At 39.8% G+C, this 12105-nt stretch overlaps 1 long non-coding RNA gene across 1 annotated transcript in view; it reads right to left on the bottom strand.

Annotated features, from left to right (window-relative positions):
* The window catches only part of LOC132532805 (uncharacterized), a 311216-nt gene extending 299361 nt beyond the window's left edge, over positions 1–11855 (bottom strand). The window contains exon 1 of the long non-coding RNA XR_009544731.1: positions 11702–11855. This is a non-coding gene — a long non-coding RNA (uncharacterized LOC132532805). The remainder of the gene's footprint in view (positions 1–11701) is intronic.
* Positions 11856–12105: the final 250 nt, after the last annotated feature.

Below are 12105 nucleotides of genomic sequence, written 5' to 3'. Positions count from 1 at the left end.
GTTGATAATTCATGAAGCCACTGGATGGGCATCAACTCTTTCACAACCTACCTTGGCCTATTCAGCTCTATACCCTGTGGCCTCTGTTTACTCATTCACATCAAAGCAGCCTCTGTTGCTCCTCTAGTTTGGCCTGGGCCATTTCTATGAAGTCTGAGGTTTGTTTGCAGCTCAGGATTCCTCTGATTCTGCCTCCAAGAAGCTTTTCATTCCCACTCTGATGTACATAACTTGAGAGGAGAATTTGGTGAGAGAAGAATGCTTTTAGATTGTATGATCTATTTTTTTCTCAATTCCAAAGAAGGATATGACCACAGGGAACATATCAAGGGACTTGGAAGGGATAGAATGTTAGAAGATATCTAGTATGAAATTAATTGATCAGGCCAAAAGACAGCTGGAAATATATGAAAAGGCTACAATAAGAGCAGTTGGACATGTGCTAGACCAGTGAGAGGATGAGAGACATCCCGGGTAAAAAGGTTTCAGCATAAATTATGGTCCAGATTGTTCTCACCCTGTGTTCTTGGATGTTCTAAGATATTTTCACTTGTATTTAAGAGAAAAAAAACTAACTTTATAATAATACTAATTATAATTTTTACTTATTTGCTTGTTTATTGCCACCAGGGTTATTGCTAGCTCTCAGGAGATGGAAGCTATTTTTATGTTTCTTTTTCCTATATCCCTTCCTTTCTCTCTTACGTTGATAAAGAGAATGAAATTGAGGATGGGGGGCAAAAGAGAAAAAGACACCTGCAGCACTGCTTCACCTCTTGCAAAGCTTTCAAGAGCAGGTGGGGACACAGGTCTTGAATGTGGGTCCTTGTACATGGTAATATGTGCTTTCTATCTATCTAGTACAATGAAACCCAGCTCCTTGGTAATAATTTTCTTTCCCACACCACACTTACTTTTGGAGACTCCTGGCATTTGATGTCATCTGTCTTAATATCTAATACATTTCAGGCTTGTTGGTTTTAATTTTGAAATTTTTTTTCAGTTTGAATACATAACAGCATCTAGAGACAGAAGTTACATAGAAAAAACTTCTTAATCTTTGATAAAGTTGTTCCTTGCTTTTATATGATTTTTATATGCATGATTTTTCTATCCACTATACTGTTCAGGGGCCAGGAGATAGCTCAGTTGGTGGAGTATGTACCTTAACATTCTGTTCCATTCATGGAAACCATGGATGCAATGTCTCTCCATCACCCTATTTCTCTGTCTGCAATAAAAATAAAGAAAAATGTGAGTTGGAAGTGGTGGATTGTAGTTGTGTGAGGCTCTCATGTTTCCAAACAAACAAACAAACAAAAAATGTTATTTATAACTTTGAGTTCTCAGACAGACGATGTGTTAAATAGGAAAAGTATTGGGTTAGGAGACAGAGGTTCTATTTGCTGATTTGATCCTAAGTCCCAAAGAATTTACTTGAATGTTTTCCTATGTTCTGTGATGTAAAGAGGGCCTATGAGTCTCTGTAGGTCTTTAGTGATTATTACGATCCCAGAAATGGTAAGTCTTTAATCATGTTTAAGCTTAATGATGCACTATTATAATAATATCTCCTATTTAGGCAGATTCAGCTTAATGATATATGCTAATAAATTTAAACATTACAACTATGTTATGGAATGTAGATGGCTATCACCCACATCTTATATTTGGTGGAACAGAGCTTAATAGCAGTTAAATCATTTTAATTAATAAAGCTTACATTTTAAAGAAGTTCTTTTCACAGTATAATTTGCCCAGAAGTATAGTGATTTCTTCCATACATATAGACACACATTCCACACTATCAATACCCTTAGCTTAGAGGTACATTTTCTAAAAACAAGACTACAGTTACACAGCATTATCACTAAAATTATAGTTTATATTTGATTCAATTCATAACATAGCATAGACTATGTTTTTTGAGAATTTTTTAATTTTTTGTATTTATTTATTTTCCCTTTTGTTGCCCTTTTTGTTGTTGTTGTAGTAGTTATTATTGTTGTTGTTATTGATGTTATCATTGTTGGATAGGACAGAGAGAAATGGAGAGTGAAGGGGAAGACAGGGAGGGGAAGAGAAAGATAGACACCTGCAGACCTGCTATACAACCTGTGAAGTGACCTCCCTGCAGGTGGGGAGCCAGGGGCTCAAACTGGGATCCTTTGGCTGGTCCTTGTGCTTTGTGCCAAGTGCGCTTAATCCACTGCACTACCACCCAACCCCCGAGAAAATTTTAATAACATTTGTCCACGTGCAAGTCGCTCTGGGTTCCACACCTCCCTGGCCACTGGCAACAGAGTGTGAAGCAGCCTCCTGGGAGATCCAGGGCGGCTCTGCATGACAAGGGTGTAGTGTGCAGAGAGGAAGAAACCACGCCAGACTTATCCAGCTCTGAGAGAAACCTCAGAGGGTCAATTCATTTATTGGGAGATGCAGGCAAGCAGATAAACCCATAGTCCAGAAGAAGAAGACATCCAGAAATCACTCCCATTTACCGTTTCAGCAAAATCAATCAAATACCTAGGAATAAAGTTGACCAAAGAAGTGAAAGACTTGTATACTGAAAACTATGAGTCGCTACTCAAGGAAATAGAAACTGATACCAAGAAATGGAAAGATATCCCATGCTCATGGATTGGAAGAATAAATATCATCAAAATGAATATTCTCCCCAGAGCCATATACAAATTTAAAGCAATACCCATCAAAGTTCCACCAAGCTTCTTTAAGAGAATAGAACAAACACTACAATCATTTATCTGGAACCTTAAAACACCTAGAATTTCCAAAACCATCTTAAGGAAAAGAAACAGAAATGGAGGCATCACACTCCCAGACCTTAAACTATATTATAAAGCCATCATCATCAAAACAGCATGGTACTGGAAAAAAATAGGCATACAGACCAGTGGAACAGAATTGAAAGCCCAGAAGTAAATCCCAACACCTATGGGCATTTAATCTTTGATAAGGGGGCACAAAGTATTAAATGGAAAAAGGAGGCTCTCTTCAATAAATGGTGCTGGGAAAACTGGGTTGAAACATGCAGAAGAATGAAATTGAACCACTTTATCTCACCAGAAACAAAAATCAACTCTAAATGGATCAAAGACCTAGATGTCTGACCAGAAACAATCAAATACTTAGAGGAAAACATTGGTAAAACACTTTCCCACCTACACCTCAAGGACATCTTTGATGAATCAAACCCAATTGCAAGGAAGACTAAAGCAGAAACAAACCAATGGGACTACATCAAATTGAAAAGCTTCTGCACATCCAAAGAAACTATTAAACAAACAGAGAGACCCCTCACAGAATGGGAGAAGATCTTCACATGCCAGACATCAGACAAGAAACTAATCACCAAAATATATAAAGAGCTCAGCAAACTTAGCCGCAAAAAAGCAAATGACCCCATCCAAAAATGGACAGAGGAAATGAACAAAACATTCACCACAGAGGAGATACAAAAGGCTAACAAACATATGAAAAACTGCTTTAGGTCACTGATTGTCAGAGAAATGCAAATTAAGACAACACTAAGATACCACCTCACTCCTGTAAGAATGGCATACATCAAAAAGGACAGCAGGAACAAATGCTGGAGAGGATGTGGGGATAGAGGAACCCTTTTACATTGCTGGTGGGAATGTAAATTGGTACAGCCTCTGTGGAGAGCAGTCTGGAAAACTCTCAGAAGACTAGACATGGACCTTCCATATGACCCAGTAATTCCTCTCCTGGGGTTATACCCCAAGGACTCCATAACACCCAACCAAAAAGAGGTGTGTACTCCTATGTTCATAGCAGCACAATTCATAATAGCAAAAACCTGGAAGCAACCCAGGTGCCCAACAACAGATGAGTGGCTGAGAAAGCTGTGGTATATATACACAATGGAATACTATGCAGCTATCAAGAACAATGAACCCACCTTCTCTGACACATCTTGGACAGAGCTAGAAGGAATTATGTTAAGTGAACTAAGTCAGAAAGATAAAGATGAGTATGGGATGATCCCACTCATCAACAGAAGCTGACTAAGAAGATCTGAAAGGGAAACTAAAAGCAGAACCTGATCAAATTGTAAGTAGGGCACCAAAGTAAAAACCCAGTGGTTAGGGGTAGACATGTAGCTTCCTGGGCCAGTGGGGGGTGGGAGTGGGCGGGAGGGATGGGTCACAGCCCTTTGGTGGTGGGAATGGTGTTTATGTACACTCCTAGCAAAATGTAGACATATAAATCAGTAGTTAATTAATATGAGAGGGGGAAATCAATTGTATGTCTCAAAGTTTCTCAAAAGACAAACTGAATCTTTTTAATATATAGGCTGTGTATTTGATATGCGGACTCTCTGAAAAGCCTAGACCAAGTAGATTAGAAGCATCCAATAGCACAGCTATATACAAGATACTGGGTACTGTACAGCAAACCATAACAAAGGGACTTTTCAAAGTTAACCCAATTAACAAATAAAGTGATGATAATATTAACTATCGATTGTCTTTTTGAACCCTAAGAGAGCAGGAACCTCACATCTTTACTATAGAGCCCCTACTTCCCCCAGTCCTGGAACTCTTGGATAGGGCCCACTTTCCTGTATGCATCTCCCAATACGAACCAAATAATATTGCATCCGCCGATCACAACCTAACCAAAGCAACGATTGCCACCTCAATATGCTTCACCTCAGACTATATCCAGAGACTTCACGTGTGGAATGACAACCCTTCAACTTCATTACTCGGGTGAGACCTTTCCTTTTATAGTACACTCTAATTTCATCTCAGGTAGTTCACTTTCTAACAAAGTCCCATAATCTAGATATACACCAGTTTCTGTGAGAGAGAGCTTATGTGCACACTTATCCATAAACTACTGCAAAATATATACCTGAAAGCAGAAGTACACTAGAGTTTGCAGTGAGTACCTCCCTAAAACTTCCTCTCCACTATTCCAAGCTTGGGATCCATGATTGCTCAACAAATTGTTTGGCCTCATATGTTAACTCTCTTTTCAATCACCAGGTTCCAGATGCCACCTGGATGCTGGCTAGGCTTCCCTGGATTGAAGACCCCACCAATGTGTCCTGGAGCTCAGCTTCCCCAGAGACACACCTTACTAGGGAAAGAGAGAGGCAGACTGGGAGTATGGACCGACCAGTCAACGCCCATGTTCAGTGGGGAAGCAATTACAGAAGCCAGACCTTCTACCTTCTGCAACCCTCAATGACCCTGGGTCCATGCTCCCAGAGGGCTAGAGAATGGGAAAGCTACCATGGGAGGGGGGGGGATTATGGGGATTGGGTGGTGGGAATTGTGTGGAGTTGTACCCCTTCTACCTTATGTTTTTGTTCACTAATCCTTTCTTAAATAAAAAATTAAAAAAAAAAAAAAAGAAGTTTGAGGTAATCATTAGCCCAAATACAATGCATAGTTATATCTTGACCTACAAACTATCTGATCACAACTGGAAAGTTACCTTACAAGGCTTGGTCATGCAACAATGCATTTCTATGGGGGTAAATTGCAGTCACTTCAGGGCAGGGTGGAAGGGAGCAATTGAGTATACAGTAGTTCATGGCCTTTGTTTTAAAGGTTGCCCAGTCATGAGGTAAGAGGAGACTTGCCATTGTCTCTACCCAGAACCAGGGAGAACTTGGAGTCTACCTGCTCAGATTCTCATGGAAACAATGGCCTGGACTTCCCGGATAATGGGTCCATTTCCCATATCCACCATTTCATACAGTCATTCCTCTACCCTAAAAATCTTCTCTACTTATTTATCCCTGTCTCACTCTATGCCCCCCCGGTTTTTGTTTGTTTGTTTGTTTTTTACCTTCTCTAAATTTCTCCTTTTGCCAGTGTCATAAAGTTAAAAATATTAAGCATGTAAGCATTTCAGATTGAGTTCTTCGAATTGGTAATGTGCATTGTGTTTTTTCCATGTCTTTTCATTTTTATTTTTTTATTTTTAAAGTTCTGTTTATCCAACAAGAGAGAGAGAGGGAGAGGAAGAGGGAGAGGGACACAGAACAGGGAAACATTCTAGTATATACAGTGCTAAAAATCTAACCCAGGATCTCACATATGTACTGTGCTCTCTGAGCCACCTCTCCCATACCACCACTCATTTATTTTTTTTCAATAATGAGTAAAATTGCCTGTCTGATTTTATAGTTTATTTATCTACCCACTTACTGAAGAATATCTTAGTCATTTACCATTTTGGTCAATCATGAAACACAATGAAGTATACTTGGTTCTGTTAAGAAACTGTCAAAATACTTACAAAACAGTTATGCCATTTTTGCCTTTCCCACTGGCAACAAATGAAAGTTCTTATTAAGTAACCTTCTAGCTATTGCAAAATCACAGAGCTAATAAGTGGACTTGCAAGTTGCAAACCCAGTGGCAGATTGACTGGATTAAAATTTCAAGATCTGTCAAAGGAAAAATGAAACCAACTAACTTGAGCATTCCACCATTGTGCTATATGTCTATACAGATATGTAAAACTAGCTCATACTCAAAGTTCACCATTAATTTGGGTGACTAATGTCTTCTCTAGTTGGAATAGTCAGTACAACCAGTGATTGTACTGCACAAACAAGAAGAGTCTATTTCCTATGAAATATAACTAAGATGAATTCAGCAGTTCACATGTAATATATTTGTAAATACCAGGGAACAATATGAAAGTTACAAAATTTCCAACTATTACAAAAAATAAATAAATAAGTCTTCCATATGATCTTGTTAGTAGTTGAGGGGATATAATGTAAGTTAGGGAAAAAAAGCCTTAAATATTTAATGGCAGTTCATAACTATTGCAAAAACAGATTGAAAGGATTGTGAGTACAAAATATTCCAAGTATTGTTCTTTGACCCAAAGAAGTTAAAGCTAGGCATTAAAAATCTATTTGTGTTAGTTTGTGAGTTTAAGAGAGTATGAGACATGAAAGAGACCAGAAACCCACTTTATTCCACTATATGTAATTCTGTCTTTGTTTCTGTCTCTTTTATTTTGCATGTGGTGCTGAGCAGTAAAATCAGAGCCTCATATACACAAGGTATGAACTTTATCTCTCAGGCAACTGCCTAATCCAACTCTATATATTTAATAGTAATGCTACCATGTACTGTTCCTATCAGAAAGTATCTTAAAGTCATAACTGGCTTTTGCCAGGCTGGTGGCTTAAATAAGCAAAAGGAAGACAAGCAAAGCTGAGCAAAATGCAATCACATAGTTATGTGACCAAAACTCACTATCAAGAAGAAGGCACAAGATAAAAACAGTGAAATTGCTGTCCACCTAGATTAAGAGTTTAGATAGAAGAAATCAGGTGGTGGTGAGCCTATTAAAATATACATGCTACGGGAGTCAGGCAGTAGCACAGCAGTTTAAGAGCACACGGCACGAAGCTCAAGGACTGGTATAAGGATCCTAGTTCAAGCCCCCGGCTCCTTACCTTCAGGGTTGTCGCTTCACAAGTGGTGAAGCAGGTCTGCAGGCGTCTTTCTCTCCTCCTCTTTGTCTTCCCCTCCTCTCTCCATTTCTCTCTGTCCTATCCAACAACAACAACAACAACAATAACTACAACAATAGAACAACAAGGGCAACAGAAGGGAATAAATATTTAAAAAAAAAACATACATGTTACAATGCATAAGAACACCGGTTCAAACCTTTGGTCCCCACCTGCAGGGAGAAAGCATGTGAGGCAGTGTTGCAAGTGTCTTTATCACTTTCTCCTCTTTCCTTTTGATTTGTGTCTTTTTATTATTATTATTTTATTATATTTATTTATTAGATAGAGACAGCCAGAAATCGAGAGGGAAGGAAGATATAGAAGTGGAGAGAGACATCTTCAGCCCTGCTTCACCACTAGAGAAGTTTCCCCCACTGCAGGTGGGGACCAGGGGCTTGAACCTGGGATCTTGCACATGGTAATTTGTGTCCTTAACCAGAAGTACCAACACCCAGCCCCTATTTCTCTCCGTTTCAATCAAATAAATAAAAAATACTATTTTAAAAAAGAAAATCTTAAAATTTCCTTTAAAAAAAGCCCCTTTTTCCCAGCAGCGCGGTGCGTACTAGGGTTTTGTAATGAAACAGAGCTACATCTCTCTCTTTCTCTCTCTTTCTCTCTCTCTCTCTCTCTGTCTGTCTCTCTTCTTCACTCCTCTCAATTTCTGACTCTACAAAACGTAAATATAACTTTTTAAAAGAGTTTAGGTAGAGAAGCTTTCATAGGCTATAGAAAACCACCGATGAAGGATTTGATGGAAAGCGAAGAAAATATGCTGAGGCCTGACCCCTTCTCTCAAGGAAAGAACTTGTCTCATTCAAACACACTAAAGAGGGCATGCTGGGAACAAAAAGACCCTCACCCACACAGGAAAAACTTACCTTGCTCCTGCCTACACCCGATACATCTGACCAGAAATATCTCTGAAATCATAAATCCTATTAAGACCACCATGTTTTTCCCATGCCACCGAAAACAGCCCTGAGCCAAGATTCTCTGTAAGGCCCACCAACCTGTTCCAGGGCCCAAACAGGCTCTTAAGCCCCGCCTCCTGAAAACTCCCTCCCCCCACCCCCCACTGCTCTCTCATGCTTCCCTGGCTGGGGCTATCACTCCCCCTACTCTATTAAAGCTTTTCTTCATCTGCTCACCTGACCCTACTCATCTTATTTTGGTCTCATATTTCTAACAGAAAGAACCATGTCTCCATGTGCAAGATAAGGCAGGAAAAAAAGGTTTGTTAAACAAACCCCAAAAGAACTTAGCCTTGAAAGATATAGGCATATAAATACAGACACTCTTTAGAACCCGGTGAGCCAGACTTGTCAGTTTGTTGTGCAGACCTATTCTAATAAACCTCCCTCTTTCCTGTAACTTTGAAGGTCTTGGACTTACTCTGTGGGGCTCCTTGCAAGCTTGACCCCCACTGCCCGCCAAAACACAACACATCATACATAGCCTCTGGCACTTTATGGACACTTTTTCATTCACTTTCAACTTATAATATTGTATTTTTTTGTTTGTTTCTTTATTTTGTTTTTACTTATTATTTATAAAAAGGGAACACTGACAAAGCCATAGGATGAGTGGGGTACAACTCCACACAGTTCCCACCACCAGAACTCCATACCCCATCCCCTCCCTTGATAGCTTTTCTATTCTTTAATAATGTTGTATTTTTAAGGATTTGGCTTGTCAGGAATATATCTCGATAGAATTAGGAAAGAAGTATACAACCTGAAGACATCTTCTGCCTTTTTATGGCCAGCGATACACAGGGATCAGGGAGAAACAGTGAGTGTTGGGGAAAGCACAAGGGTACAATGAAGTCCTGGAGAGCACACACACTTTGTCACATGGTGTTTGCTCCCATGGAACATGGGAACTGGGGCACAAAGATAGTACATGAGTACAGGGAAAGTGGGGACTTGAGCACAAATGATGCACACTGTGGGGGGAATTTGGGTTAAGAAACCACACCTGGTGCTTCTAGCTGGCCAAGCAAAGGCTGGCCTAGGTGAGACCTGTATAGCTTAAGAGGAGAGGGTTTTCACAGGAAGAGTGATAACAACAACAACAACAACAAATCCAGGGCCCTTGCAAATCTGTTCCCAAACTTTCTCTTCTCTCTAATTTCACCTTACTTCTGCCTCATAACTTAATAAAGGAAGATTTGGAAATCACATGTGTCTCCTTGAAAGTTTTTCAAGAGAATTCACATTAGACCCATAAAGGGGAAAGCTGGGAATTCCAACAACTTTATAAAATCTCTGTTTTATAAAGTTTAATGAAATAAACAAGCTAAGAAATAATCACTAAGAGAAGGGTAGAGTGGACAATAAAAAGGAGCCATCTGTCTCACAGGTGAAACAGAGGGAGGCCTGTCAGATAGGAGAGAGCTACTAGGCAGGATTGCCTTGGTTACATATATTTTAGTGGAAATTGTATCTGTGGGAAACTGGGTGAAGGAATGTCAGTGGCCACCCCTGCATCAGGGAGCCAATTGCTTTTTAATTGTCTGCACTCAGCTCCTAGGTGTGGAGGCCTTATCCTTTGATATGCAGAATGGCTAGAAGCTGTTTGCTTGTTAAATGCCTTAAGCTTGGGGGGGGGGGGTGGCTATTTCACTGAAAGCTTGGTTTTACAAATTTATGACACAGCGCAATTCATCTCTTGTCTTCACTCCTCTCCACTTCTCTTTTCCAATATAAAGGAAAGTTCCTAAGAGGAGAAAAAAAAAAAAAGAAAAAACATGTATTTCTTTTAGGATGTTTGTGGAGACAAATTATGAAGGCATTTCCTCAGCCTCTTGTCATCTAAATCAATCACTCTCCACTTGGATACAGAAAATGCACTAAATTTGAAGCATTCTGATAACAGACTTTAGGCAGTGTACTTGTTAATAGCTAATGGACTTTTCTAGCTTATGCTTCTGCAATAGGAGTTTCATGCCAGCTGTTCACTGTGCATAATCAAAAGGACAGTGTTTTGTCCTCATCATCTTTGTCATTTTATGTAGTTTCTGTGGATCACTGTGATTTAAAACTTTTAGTGCAGTGGGTTAAATGCAGGTGGCAAAGCACAAGGACTAGCATAAAGGTCCTGGCTCCCCACCTGCTGTGGAGTCACTTCATAAGCTGTGAAGCATGCCTACAGGTGTCTGTCTTTCTCTCCTCCTCTCTGCCTTCCCCTCCTCTCTCCATTTCTCTCTGTCATATCCAACAATAACAACAATAATAACCACAACAATAAAATAAGGGCAACAAAAGGGAATAAATAAATATTTAAAAAATCTTAAACAAAAACTTTTACTTATCATTCATTCTGAAGTTTTCACTTTTTGTATATATATTGTTGACCTTGCTGTAGTTATTATTGTTGTTATTCATGTCATTTTTGTTAGATAAGGCAGAGAGAAATGGAGAGAGGAGGAGAAGACAGAGAGGGGGAGAGAAAGACACCTGCAGACCTGCTTCACTGCCTGTGAAGCTATCCCCTTACAGGTGGGGAGCCGGGGGGTTGAAACAGTATCTTTATGCTGGTCCTTGTGCTTTGCACCAAATGTGCTTAACCCTCTGAGCTACTGCCCAGCCCCCTAGTTTTCACTTTTAAAATAAACATTATGAGGGGTTGTGTTTTGTGGTAACCAGCATGGCCACACATGGAGGGCCTACTAAGGTTCCTCCTAATTCCGATGAAAAGAAAGTTTCACAGGAGAAGAATTGATAGGTGCAATTTCTGTTAAAGAGCGAAATCAAACCACTATCCACTGTAAGGAAGCAAAAGATATTTATTCACGAATTGCAATCCGGGCCTAGTAGTGACTGATGTTAGTCTACCAAGCTCGACCCTGAACTGGGCTCAAACCATACAATTTATAGGATTTCTGAATACATTCAGGGAGGGGGAACACATCACCTACATCCAATAACAGGCTATAGAGAACACAAAAACCCAATCATTTCAAACTTAGCAAAAGCATGATCCATTCAAAGCAAAGCGCGGGCTAATTTCAAACATTGCAAAGTCACACAACCAATAGAATCTAGCCAGGTAGGGTCACCACATCCCCCCGCCATCAGCTGCCCCTTCCTAGAAAATAATTTCCTAGTACAAAGGCCCTGATAGGCTTTGTCTGTTTGCAGGGTCTCCGTAAACAACCGGTGGCTTACTGATTCTTGGTAAACAACCGGTGGCTTACTAATTAGGTCCTGTTCCTAAAGGGACAAAGGGAAAGGAATTTTCCATCTCACACCACCAACAACTTATACTAAAAGCACTTAATAAATAACTGCATGAAAGAGAACTTTTAAAACTACTTCTAACATTCCTTAAAACTACTGCTTCTAACAATTTCTGGATCCTTTATTTAATTGTGCAAAGTATAGATTTTAGGAGAAAGAGAAAAGACTCCTGAGAAATGATGTCCCAAGGGCCTACTGGACCCAAAAATAGAGTAAGAGAAGAAGGGAACCAAAAGACCCCTCTTCATCCACCTGTCTCCCAGTAATCCCTCTCATTGGTTCCTTCCTCTTTCTATAGTGAAAAAGTAACCCTCCACCAAT

The sequence above is a fragment of the Erinaceus europaeus genome, chromosome 14 (genome assembly GCF_950295315.1).
Source record: "Erinaceus europaeus chromosome 14, mEriEur2.1, whole genome shotgun sequence".
NCBI classification, from domain to species: Eukaryota; Metazoa; Chordata; class Mammalia; order Eulipotyphla; family Erinaceidae; genus Erinaceus; species Erinaceus europaeus.
This window is presented reverse-complemented; position numbering and strand designations above follow the sequence as displayed.